Here is a 14,239-nt window from a genome sequence, read left to right as displayed (position 1 = left end):
TGAACCAATAAAAAAATACGATTTCAAGTTTTATGATCCAGTATGAGTGATTTTTTGTCAGTTTTCTCTTCTATTTGATTGTATTTACGTAGTGTGCGAATAGAAGGATCTCAAATTATAAAATTCCTAGAAGCTACGAAAATAAAAACCACTCCGCAAGCAAAAGCCAGTTGATAATAAAAAGAAAAAAGCTTATATCAATTTTGCTAAGGTTACTGTATAAAAGCAACACATTTTGTTCTCGAGATTGCAATAAAAAGACGAACAAAATCCATATAAAGATACGCCTCTGCGGCCCGCTGTTCGCATTAATTTTATTACATATTGAAATATTTTGAATCACAATCAAAACGTAGTAAGAATCATGTTCATCAAATGATTCGTAACCTTATTGAACTGATTCTATTATTTGACCATTTATAAATTCCTATATTCCCATAAATAATTCTGCTAGCTAATTTTGTTTTCTATTGTCATGCTTTTAAGGTTGATTTTTGTAAAGCAATGTTATTAGATACATATATAACTTTGTGGGAGTTATTACGAAACTCGTTCTGAAGCAAATAAAAAAAGGATTAATGTTTCGCGAAGAGACTCGGCGATGCATTCGCTCTTTTGGCGTCCTTTCATTTGTCCTATATGTTATATGTGTGTTTATATTTAAGTATGGTAAGTATGGTTCCTCTTTATAATTTCTTGAGATTTTGCAAGAAATCTCAAGAAATTACAAAGAGGATTTTGGCTCGAAGACTTCAAAACCGATTATAAAAATTATTTCACTGTTGGAAAGCTACACTCTTCCTGAGTAACATAGGATATATTTTATCCGGGTACGGACACTAGACGTGGGTGAAATCGCAGGAAAATGGCTAGTACCCATGTATTGTATATTTTTATTTACATACATATGATATAAAGTAATGATTTTCAAGAAAGTCGGTGAATGTAAAATATGTTTTTGGTATCAATGCAGACTTTTTTCTTTTTATTGAGCCGTTACAAAAGTGAGTGTTGCTTGTTTTTATAAATCGATTAAGCATAAATAACTAGTAGAGCAAGATTACTGAGCTTAATCATTATATTAGTAGTCAAGATATAATACTCAACCACTACCTATTATTGAACTACCGTATTACAAAGAAAAAAGTCACACTATCACTCTATCAAATAAATAAATTCTAACCACAGCTGCTGAGTATTACAAAACTTTTATATTACCATTTAATTAATTACCAATTAATATGTACAAGTAAAGTAACATCTTACTCAATCGTGATAGAAGTGAATGAATGAATGAATGACAATTGAATGACATGACATCACAACGTCACTAGTTCAAAATGACAGGTGGTGTCATAGACACCTGTTTTGAACCATACTCAGGTAATAAGTGGATCAAAAGGGACATGTGTTTTGTAGGAAGTGATAAAAAAGTACATTTAAGCATTTGAATTGAGAATCTCCTTCTTTTTAACCGACTTTAAAAGAGGAGTAGGTTCTCAATTCGTCTGAATATTTTATTTTTGGGTTGTTTAAGTCGGTTGAAAGGGGATTGTTATTAAAAAGCTCTACTATGATTATTTTTGCTGAAAATATAAGAAAACTTTCATTAAAAAAGTCTACACAAAATACATTAGATTCCAATATAAACACTTACGCTAAATCGGTTCATTTCTTTGAAAAGAGGCTTACAATACTATAAAGATTCACACGTTTTTATAACAAACATCCCTTATTTTTTGTCGGATAAAAAAGTCTTAACACGATTTTTTTTTCGACGACAGGGAAGAATAATGATATCAAAGTGTGCGACGATCATGTATTGAGATGAAAATATCATAATGAAAATATTTTTTTTCTAATTTACACATTTATTTAATTAGCTCTATGCAATGTATGTATTCTAAGCTATTTAAAATGTACTCTATAATTTTGAGCATATTTAAGACTAAAGCCGACCGAAATATAAGTATTTAGGAAGGCTCTCCATTCTTCCATAATATAATATTAAATTAAATATACAAAATATATTGAGTTAAATAATATTTAACTTCATAAAATCGATAATTTTTAAAAACACTTCAAGCTCATTTCCAATTGTCCACAGTCACGCGACTCCAAGAATTTTATTTATTTATTTTTATCGTCTATCTACACTTCCCATTACATTTGATCACGAAACCAAAATTAATATCCTTTTACATACAAACGATTAAGTCTAAAATCGCCCACACCGATCATAAGACCTTTTTGCCTAAGGTCGAATGCTCTGCGCCCGCGCAGCCCGTCAGTGCAACACCCGACGTCAAACGCGCGGCCGCAATGCGCCAGCCAACGAACAATTTAAAAAACGAACACGAATCAACATTCTCAATTTGAAAATTAACCATTCTTCTAACGTATTTTGTAAAAATCGAACGTGTGTCTCAAATTCAAAATTGGAATAATGTGAATTTGTTTTTTTTTTCTTTTTTTCTTCATGTGGAATGTGGTAGTGTCCATGTACAAAACCAGTGTTGTGTGATTTTTTATTGTTTTTTTTTTTAATGAGGTGACAACCTCGGAGGTTTTGTGTGGGATCGAATCGTTTTAAAGGTAAGAATTGTAACTTATCGATAATTTACGAAACATCTGGCCATTGATAATTGTTGGTTAAAAAAAAGGCTTGATATAATCGTAAGGTCAGAGCATGGCATGACTGATTCATGTTTTTGTCTTAACTTTTTGCTATAATCAATAAAGTTTTTACTACGATAAGAATGAAACTTAACCCTACTATTTTCGTAGTCTGTTTTGTTTGGTATACTCGACTGCCCAAAATTTCTGTCCTATAAAATTGGTATACCCGACTGTCTTTCGTATTATTTTTTTCTGTAGAATCGAGCTTCGTTTGATAGAGTTTTGTATACAAATGAGTATTTACGAAAATGTAATAGTTCTGGTCATTGTGAGTAGCTGAAGGTTGACGAGGACCAACCGGTTCTAGCAACCAGTATAAGGGTTACATTCTTACACAAATTGTACTAAGGTTAGGTTACAATGTTAAGGAAAATATATACGATAGCTGGTAGTTTATGAATCATAGGAAAATTTTACCAAAAGTTGTATGACATCAGAAATGACATTTAATCTATAACACGTCGCCTCAAAAATTCACACTAGGTAGGCACGTAAATCTTTTAACTAAAACTAAGTATATTGAATTAAAATCAAAAGTAAAGCGAAATAACACCTGAGTAGAGTACCTACCTAGTATTGTCTATGGGTGACGTAATATTCAGGTCTATAAGATACTAGAATCTTACCTAGGCTTCTACTACATTATCATGTCTCAAAATCAAACATCGTTTATTCAAAGTAGGCTGAAAACCAGCACTTTTCGAACGTCAGAATTACATGAAACAACTCCAAAAACACCAACCTTTCATGTTAGCTCATTGGTATTGAAAAATACAGACATGCGAATTGTGAGAACCTCCTCCTTTTTTGGGTCAGCTATAACTAGTCTGGTTTCCTATTTAAATAATACCTACCTTCTTCTAGTGTAGGTATGAAAATCAGTCACCCCTATCAGAACAAAGCTAATAAAATATTTTTACTCCTTTTTAACTTTAAGATCCTTATTCTCATTTGTTTTTATTATGTCTACCTAGAAGCACAATCATTAATATCTATGAATAAAAACAAAATAAAGTAAAAACTGGTTTCTTTAATAAGATTTTAAACATGATTCTTGTGAATAACAGAGCGAATTCATATAAATATCGATGACGTTATCTATATAAATATAATACCTAAAGAGGAAACATTTGTTTCTTGTTACCCAAAAAGCTCTGAAACTATTGAACCGATCTGAAAACTTCTTTCACTGTTGGAAAGCTACACTCTTCCCGAGTAACAAAGGCTATATTTTGTCCCTGTATGAGCAATAGTTCCTACAGAATCCGGGTGAAACTGCGGGAAAACAGCCAGTTATATTATAAATGGCGTGATGATTAAGTTTTAATTCGCTATCCTTTTTTAATCTATTCTAACTTCTACCTACGGTATTTTCTGAAAAAGTGATAGTTGTAATTGCCTATGTTTTATATGACCGATATCCTTAGGTAGAACTGGTTGTTAGACTTTTAGTTTCTGATAACTGCTCCAGTACACTTACCTGGTTTGAGGAGGACAGATAGGCAGTCGTTACATGTCGCACACTGGAGTATGCCATATTCACCTGGATGCGAATAGACTGAAAGATTACCCCAACATAGTTTGAGAAAAGGATAGACAGAGACCCACAACCTAACTATCTTCTTCTTCTTCTTAGCGTTTATCCAGGACATTTTCCTCTTCGATTTCGCAGATTTTTAAATCATTCAAAAATCATCAAACTTTGACCTTTCCTTAAACCGCAATTTTTTAAATAAAATAAATATTGTACCAACTTCACGATACCAACATATTTTGGTCGCTACCAACCACAAAACAGGAATGCAATCATTATTTCACCGACAAAATAAATAATCAATGTACTGTAGAGGTTATAACAATCGTTTTCTTTGTTTGGTTTTAAATCAATGACGTCTGCGCGTGAGTGGGTAATGCTTCGCTAAATTGTAGTAGATAATGTAATTATATAAGCCTCGTTTCAATGAGCTGCGGGATTGTTACCACGGCCCTGGTACATAAAGGGCTCCAGAAGGAACATGGTGGGTTTTAGTCAGTAAGAGTCTGACACTCCCTCACGCGGCACCCTCAGCGGGATTAGTCATTTGATGATTGCCTCCAGAAAAAAGACTGAATTTAAATGTTACATATTACATAATCATAATAGTGGCGTGTAGAATAGTCTGCCACGATGGCTGTTCTGTCTAAGGACATCAGCCAGCTGCCCAAGACATATTATAGTGCACGAGCATTTGCTTGGACACAGGTGCACTCACTATTCCGTCACTCTCATAGCGCGATGGGACGATAATCCGACACGACCGGAGAGAGATCACAAACAGGACCGACATTAACGTGCTCTCCGATGCACGGGTGTATCAATCACCAACTTCCAGACTTAGGGCTGCTTTGTAAAAGTTTCTTAAAACCCCCAAAGGGACCCCGATTCGGGAATGTTACCCAAAACCTTGGCCACGGCAGTCATGTTACGTTAATATTAAGACCAAAGAGCTAGTTAGATTAGATATAAAAAAAACTTCTACCAACCTGACTATAAAGCAATCAGTGTAAATAAAACATGCTGTGTCGTAATGATAAATGCCTTTTACGAATATTGCAGACAGGTTTAAGTGGAGCAAGCACTCGATCGGTAAGATAACTTAGTTGCAACTTTAAGTTAATGTTTGAATGTCTTTATTAGGTTTCTTTTGTGTATAAGAAAAACCTGTAAAACACTGGTAGAACGCTTATTTATATCTTTTGTGTAAAAACTGTAAAACACTAGTACTCAACTGCATGCGGTTAGACTGGAAGCCGACCCCAACATAGTTGGGAAAAGGCTCGGTAAATGATAATGGTCTTTTGTGTACAAGAAGATACGAGATTTAGAAGGCACGTTATATTGATGGGTCTCGGCTGTCATTTGAACATTTTTGGCAGTCGTTACTGGTAGTCAGAAGCCAGTAAGTCTGACAACTAGTCTTACCAAGGGGTATTGGTTTGCCTGGGTAACTGGGTTGAGGAGTTCAGATAGGCAGTCGCTCCATGTGGCACACTGGTACTCAGCTACATACTTTTAGATCGGAAGCCGGCCCCAACATAGTTGAGAAAAGGCTAGGCAGATGATTTCAACACATGATTTGATTTCATTTTTTATAAGCTCATTGTAGTTATATCTTACTCAGCTAGATTGCAATCAGTTTTGGTTAAGTTTCATCTCTCGAAAGTTAATTTTATTGTTTAACAATCCCATAATTGTATTATTTTTTTCTCTTGTGACAATCAGCAAAGAAAGCTTTCTCTAGGCACAGACTAAAAGACTAGCTGTGCCTCTCGGTTTCACCCGTGTTCCGAGGGAACTACAAATGAACAGATTTTGGTGAAAATTGACAGTCAAATACAGGGTATTTTTATCCAGGTGCAGGACAGATAGTTCCTTCAGAAAACAAATTGAAACTGCTAAGTTAGTTTTCTGTAAAAAGTACTGTATTTTTTTCATTGAAGAAGATATTTTCGACTCGATATTTGGCAAAACGGATCTTAATACATTGTACAGTTACTGCACTTGATGCAATTACTTAAAATTTAAAAATACAAAGCGTTTTGGTTTCTGAGTATAACGAATTATTAAAAAACATTGACTCAGAAAATACAACTTTTGACTCTAGAAGTCGGTGTCTGCAGTATGTTGCTATGTATGTATATTTCGCCACTGACTTCTAGAATCAAGTCAAAAGCATTTTTTTATCTTGGTTTAACTATTGAAAAAAATCTAAAATGTTGTATAATTTTTTTATACATTTTTGTCTATGTATGTAATATAAGAGTATCAAAAAAATACTTGGAACTTCCACAAACGCAGTTTCTTTTCTATCTGTAATTCTTTATCAACAGCACTATCTCATTTTAACCCCACTTACCCACAATTTGCGCATTTTATCGAATTCCCAGGCTACGCCAGTAACAAGTGCGCAAGAGTTCGTAACAGACACACAACACGTAACTAAGCGTTGCGACAACACATTACCTCTCTACTCATCTGATTAAAGAAAAAGGAGGTTAGGCATATTCTTAGTTTTTTTGTTAATGGTCAATAAATTGGGTGCAATTTTTTGGAAATGGCAGTATGTATCTAGAGTGGTTCCCAAGCTTTTTTGTTGACGGAGCCCTTTTGGAAAACAAAATACTTGATTACCTACAATAAAACATCATCCTCCAAGCCTTTTTCCCAACTATGTATATTGGGATAGGCTTCAAGTCTTACTGCAGCTGAGTACCAGTGTTTTACAAGGAGCGACTGTCTATCTGACCCCCTCAGCCCCTCAGTTCGCCCATTTACCGGGGCAACCTTTCTAGTTTCTAAAGTTAGTTACTTTTTTAGAAAAAACAAAGCAACTTTAGTAATATACCTACCGTAAAACCTTCTAAATGTGACAAATACTATGCTGAAAACTGCATCAAAATAGATTCATCCAAATGTGAGATAATCGCGTACAAATACATATACATACATACAGGTCAAACTAAAAACCTCCTTTTTTTAAGTCGGTTAAAAAGCCTGATTATGATAATGTAAATGTATAGGTATGATAACAGTATATTACTACTATCTAACATTAAACGCCTTCCTCTCTTCTAATTATATTGCTGTGCCCATCAGGGTCCATAATTGTTACTATAATTTTATATTTTTAACCTAATGTACATAATGGAATGCAATAAACGATATGATATGATACAGTAAAAAGGCTTGATATGAATACTGACAAACTTTAATACCTATTTTAACCAACATCACAACTAATTCTGCAAAATACCAAATGGATGACAAATCTTAGGGTAGTTACATACCGCCGAGTTCCGGCAGTGACGCGTGCGTCGGCGGGCAGTGGGCGTGGCCTTGCGCGCGCGCACCGTTGCGCTACACTTCACTTGATGTTCTTGAAGGGCAAGGGTATATTGGTATGCTGGACTGACTGAGAATGACTTCAAATATGTAGTGTAGGTTAGGTATGTAAAAGAGTTTTGAAAAAAGAAGAATATACCCAATGTCAGTAAAACACAGTTTGGAAAATACTGAAAGAAACGATAACCTAGTTAGGTTAGCTAGTAATTCATATAAGATCAAAATAAGGAACGAGCGACAGCCGGGGAGGGTTACATTCATTAACCACTTAAATGTGGGTATAGTTTAAAGTTATAAAATTACTGGTGATGGAGGCCCTTTTTAACCGACTTCCCCAAAAAGGAAGAGGTTCTCTATTCGGATGTTTGATTTTTTTTATCACACCTACATTAATATAGTAAACATAATTGTTTGTAAGATGTTTGTCACTCTTTCACGGAAATATTATAGGATGGATTTTGATGAAACTTGGCAGTAATATAGCTTATGCAACAGAATAATGTGTGAATTCTTTTTATCCCAATGTGGAAAGTAGTTCTCTCGATATGCAGTCAAAATCACAGCTGGAAGATAGTTCCTAATACTCAGACTATATTTAAAGTCAAAGGACTCTATTCAAAACAGAGACGGCAGTCATAGTCATAATAAACAAACACCTTACAATAATATCACTTTCTTACTTACTTTTACTTCCCTCGAAATGAAAAGTGATAAACCATTGTTCAAACTGTAATATTAGACAAAAAACAGCAACAACCCGCCTCCATATTACACGTATGTCGTAACAACACTACCTATAGATTGAACAAAAACAAGTGAATAGATGAACTGTATGCATGTGGGTGTTTTGCAAAACAGATTCTATGTACTTATATTATGTAGAATTATATTGTGAAGTATACATAATATACTTAGTTACCTATTACTTGTCTATTCCTGCTAATATTATAAAAGCGATAGTAACTCTGTCTGTCTGTCTGTTCAGTTTTCACGTCTATGCCACTGAACTGATTATAATAAAATTTGGTACAGAGACAGAGTTGACCTAGAGAAAGAACATAGGAATGTTTTTATTCCGGACTTTTGAAGAGTTCTCTTGGAAACGCGATATTACCGAACTCGATGCGGGCGGAAGCTAGTACTACTAATATAATAAAGATAAATCATTTTTTGTTTTTACCCTAAAAGCTCCGAAACTACTAAACCAATTGGATAAATTATTTCACTGTTGTCAAGCTACACTATCCCTGAATAAAATAGGCTATATTTCATCAAGGTACGGGCAGTAGTTCCCACGGGATGCGGGTGAAACCGCGGGAAAACGGCCAGTGTGTGATGAAGAACTCCGCAAAAATAAAAATAAAAACAGTGCAGAGAATAGGTTACCATACAGTTAATAGGAAACCAAGAGACACTATTAGATAATTAAGTGTCAGGTTAGTGAACCTAACAAAAGATCATATAAAGCTTAATCGATGATTTTAATTACAACGATTAGTTTATAGCTTTATCTTGATTGAGAAAACCTTAATAAGGAGTATTCCTATATTTAGAGTTATAATGAATCAATTGATTGATTGTTATAAGATTTAGATAGGCAATTTGATAGATATTGAAATTGCTTTTTCGATTATATTTTTGGAGTTTCTAGAGAATCATTTAAGTTGTTTTTATTGCTGTATCTATAGCTTCTGAGTAAAGAAAGCATGTTCAAAATTGTCTTTTTTTTAGTTTTTTTATGACGAGTAAAAGCAAATTAATATGGTAAGACAGAATGTTACTTGTGATATGACGGCAGATAGAAGAGTATGGAAGGAGAAAACATGCTGTGCCGACGACAAATAAAATTGGGATATGATAGGATGATGAAAAGCAAAATAATCATTTAGTTTTCTAACATGGCTACGGGGCATATTAATATGTTTAATTGGATGATTTAGTTAATCATAATTGAAATCTTTGCGTGCGTGATTAATTAATTACCTGGTAGGTACAAATTAAACCACGCCTTTTGCAATTAAAAATGTTTAATATCATTAATGTTATGGTACATTAAATATAATAGACTCTCTAGTTGAAAGTGGTTAAGTAAAAAATGCAGTAAATTTTTGAGGACAATAACTTTATGAATTTTGCTATACATAATAATTACCCCTATTTTAATACTGCAGCTCCCAGGGAATTTTGAAACAATAAAAGCATATCAAACTTGACACCAGCATCATCATCAGCCTTTTATCGTCCCACTGCTGGGCTGCGGCCTCCTCTCACACGGAGAAGGATTGAGCGCTAGTCACCACGCTTGCTCATTACATGTTTGTATGCTGGTTATCTTGAACCTGGCATTATTTTTACACTTGCAAACCCACAAACCAACAAAATACACTACAGTAACATCTAACCAGATCTCCATTAATAAAACAACGGCCTTAAACGTGCAATTATCGGTAACTAAAACGCTTAACGTCGCGTCACCAGTCCCCTCTAATGACAACGTGGGCTTCACTCCTACGAACAGTTTTACATAAAAACACGCAGGACCTTGGGACTGACGGTCCACTTCAACTTTTAATAAAGAGGTTTTATATTTTATGCAACATTTTGTCGAAACTTGGCATATGGTTATCTAGATTGAAAAAGAAAGGGGCTTGACTCTGTTATGCTATGTTAATGAGCAGGATATCGTATGATGGCGCAGGGAAGTATCAATAAAATATTTAATAAAACTCCTATACTTGACTGACACTGCTTCTTTTGACTATAAAAAGCTAGTCAAATTCGGGGTTTCCAACTCGCAGGGTCCCGTTATATCGTTCATAAATCGAGCAAACAAAAATCACGTCTGATTCACGTATCATCATCACCTTCCCAGCATTATCCCGTATATATGGGGTCGGTTTCAAGGCTAACCGGAGTGCTAGTTTACCACGTAGAGCGACTCCTATCTGACCTCCTCAAGGGAATCCATCAAACTCGAAAATTATAATCGTCTAACTATCACGGTTCATAAGACAGCTTGATGACAGACGCACAGTCTCAGTAATAGGGATCCGTTTACAATAGAGGGAAGGAAATTATATTCGTCTTGTATAGCCAATTTTATTCTGACTCAAAAACACGTCATACGCCAAGGTTCATGTCACTACGTGAACAAAGTGTCTTGGGAAGGCAAACAGACAAACATACAAACACGCAAGTATTATGTATTCAACGTGGGCGCTAGCTAGTGTTAAATATTTCTGCATCTTTATGTAATGTTGGTCAGCTGTGGCATACAAAGTTGGAGGTTTTGTGTTCGCCAATATTGACATTACAGCAGTCAAAAAAATTATGAACAAAACACTATCATTTTGTAAAAATAAATAGTTTTTCTATCTTTCTTTCTATAAGTGTGCCTCTGAGTAAATCTAATTACCAATTTGATGTATTGACTTTTCTTAGTTATACCTATGTACTCTCCAGATTATGTTAGACACCAATATATGACAATGAAATAGAACATCGTTGAGTATGACTAGTCTGAAACCTATTGATGATCTTATGATTTACGCTCATTCTCTCTCTGCATAAGAAAAGGCATGAAAAGGCCCTGCAGTGGAACAATAAAAGGGATGATGATTGAAGTACTTAAAAATGGTGTTGGTGAAGTCGCGATATCCAACTATCACATAGTACATAGGTACGAATAGAATGAATGTCATCATACATATTACGAAATGCATTAATCCTTCCATACATATTTGCAAATAATCTTGATATTCTTAAAATGGAAGGACTTGCTTACTGAATCACCTTGTGTTAGAACGAGCAATTCGATTAATATTGTTACTCAACTTTATATCTATGCTTTGTTTGGTTAAGAATATTTATTAGAATTGTCACTGCATAGATTTTAAATAGCCATAAGTGGGACTCGTGGCTAAGTAACATCCAAACTGGTCAATCGATCGTAACGTTAATGAGGATGGGTGACCATCTCTCGTCATGACGAGTTCCTCCGCGTTTCAGAAGGCAGTTAAATTAGTGGGTCTCGGCTGTCATTTGAACATCGTTGGCAGTTGTTCTTAACTTATATGTAGGTAATTGTAATTTTTACTGGGACAAATTCAGCACTTTTTTCACCATCGACAAAGTTTTTTTCCATAAACAAAATCGTCTATCGTAGATTTTACAATCAAATATTTATTTTCGCCGTACCAATATTTCATTGATTCACAAGAGCCTGGCCTATTGTAACTTCGATAACTTTATCCACAAATCTGCCTACAAAAAACAAGTTTTACCTTCGAACCTCAGCTTGCAATCATCACGTAATCTGTTGAAATCGCTTATAATTACTCGTCAGGCCATCTGAGATGCCCCCGTGGACCATATATGTGGATACAAGGGCATACACGACATACATATGTACCTCTATATTGCTTAACGCGCCCACATTCGCTCATGTTCTACAAACATAGGCTGTTAGATTAGTCATTGGTTATCCGTTAAGTGGTATAAAAACGTCGTTTTTTGAAACATGGCGAAAGAAGAGAAAATTAGTTAATAGGTATATACCTTTTTTTATGGGAAATGATCAAACGACGTTTACCGCTGTTGCAGCGTGAGGGAGTGTCAGACTCTCACTGACTAAAACCCACCATGTTCCTTCTGGAGCCTTTTATGTACCAATTTATGGCCTTGGTGGACCTCGCTGGGTTTTGCTGACTGTCCTTGATATACCTACCTGTACCTAAAAGAAGAAGCTGACTGACTGACATACTTCTTAGTACATATATATCGATGTTTCTACTAGACTGATATATGTACTGAAAGAAGTATATACGCGACTTCGTGTGGTCTATGGTCGTCCGTAACTCGGATCTGTCATTGTTGTAAGTTTTCTTGTTATTTTCTAAAATACATATACATATTTATACTGTTCCATTTGCATATTTGTTATTTCCATTAGGTACATACTTTGGAAACGTAGGGAGCACTCTAGGATTTTTTTTTACATTCAATTCTGATTAAAATGAAGGTGTCAAGTGTACTGATGATAATTTGCCATTTTGGTGGTCTCTTTTCAAAATAGATGAGCCCATTTTCAGTCAGAACGGATTGGTATAGATTTGTGAACATTAACTAACTAGTATTGAACGAACCAAGCATTGCTTTTCTAACTTACCATCTCGAAGCCTATTAACGGCGCTAATGAAAATCTCGCTTCACAATACAATTATATAACAATACATCACTAAATTAACATTACAAATCACATTATCATCAAAAACCAAGCAAAATTCAACCTTATTTCCTCCCAATAAGGTTCACTCAAAAACCAACTTATTGACGGAGTTGGTGACTAATAAATTGAGCCTTATGGCCTTATATATAAGGGTTAAGTGTGATGTATTAGTGTCGTGGTCGGCTCGTCCTCGAATCGAGGCCGGTCGTAATCGTCACTCTTCTGCAAACTTATTAATATTAAGGATCATCGGATATTGAGTCATGGAGGCTTGTGATTTATTATATTAATGATCTTACGAACATTTTCATCATCTTCTGAGCCTTTTTCCGAACTAAGTTCGGGTCGGCTTCCAGTCTAACCGGATTCAGCTGGTTACCAGTGTTTTACAAGAAGCGACTGCCCTATCTGACTGCCCTAGACTGGTGTCAGACTTACTGGCTTCTGACTACCCGTAACGATTGCAAAGGATGCTCAATGACAACCGGGACCTACAGTCTTTTGCCCTCCGAAACAAATTCCGAAGGAAATATCTTACAAACATTTTACAGGTAGAAAAATACATTATATATGGTCATAATGTTTACTTAAATTAGTATTTTAGGTACCTACCTATGTATTTTCTCGGAAGCTATGAGTAAGTAGTTCTCGCAAAACTTTTTGTACACAGAGAACATTACACTAGTCGTTGCGCAGAAGCCATTTATGAGTATCAGAGAATCAGCCAATGCCCACTGCTTTTTACCCGGATTCGCCGAGAAGGTAGTTCCCTTGGGACGAGGGTGAAACCACTGGAAGCTTGACATACAAACATATTTCTGTATTCCTTTTTTTACTAATAACAATTTCATTTATTTGCATAAAATGTAGTAAAAGAGTCCTAATCTTATTAATGTCGTCGTCTTTTCAAAGTCATGTTATTTCCAAATCTAACCCCAAATAAGGTAAAAACCTTCATTCACCCGCACATAATTGACAAACAGCTATTGACACAGTGTAGGTTAAGCCTACAACTCATGATGTCATTGTGACGTCATTTCATATGCGCGGGAGTTGCGATGTAGGCTGTATGTTAAAGACGATTTTTGGTATGTATTTTGTCCTTTGAAGGCTTGATTTTTGAGGTAAATCAAGTGGAATTGTGTTTAAATTGTAGAGTATAAGAAGACCAGCTGTTCCCAGCGGCTTCGAGAAAACCATTTTTCGCAATCTGGTTAAAAGTTACCTTCTCACACTCTCTCTCTCTCTATCTATTCTTCTCGTTCTCTGGTTAAAAATAAATTTCTCAGGCTGTACATAAGTATGTGTACTAAATTTCATTCATATTGATTCAGTAGTATTAGCAAGCTAGATAGAAAAACAGACTTATTAAAAAATAAACAAAATACACATTTTTGCAAGATAGACAGAAAGACTTATTAAAAAATATATTAGTATTATACATACTTTTC

At 35.0% G+C, this 14,239-nt stretch overlaps 1 protein-coding gene across 1 annotated transcript in view; it reads left to right on the top strand.

The window, feature by feature from the left end:
- The first annotated feature begins 2,248 nt into the window (after positions 1–2,248).
- Positions 2,249–14,239, top strand: part of Pio (piopio) — a 56,066-nt gene continuing 44,075 nt past the window's right edge. Inside the window, exon 1 of the mRNA XM_021331108.3 lies at positions 2,249–2,595. The gene's annotated coding sequence lies outside the window, so the exon portion shown is untranslated. The remainder of the gene's footprint in view (positions 2,596–14,239) is intronic.

This window comes from Helicoverpa armigera, chromosome 27 (genome assembly GCF_030705265.1).
Source record: "Helicoverpa armigera isolate CAAS_96S chromosome 27, ASM3070526v1, whole genome shotgun sequence".
NCBI lineage: Eukaryota > Metazoa > Arthropoda > Insecta > Lepidoptera > Noctuidae > Helicoverpa > Helicoverpa armigera.
The sequence above is the reverse complement of the archived record's forward strand: the minus strand, read 5'-3'. Positions and strand labels throughout refer to the sequence as shown.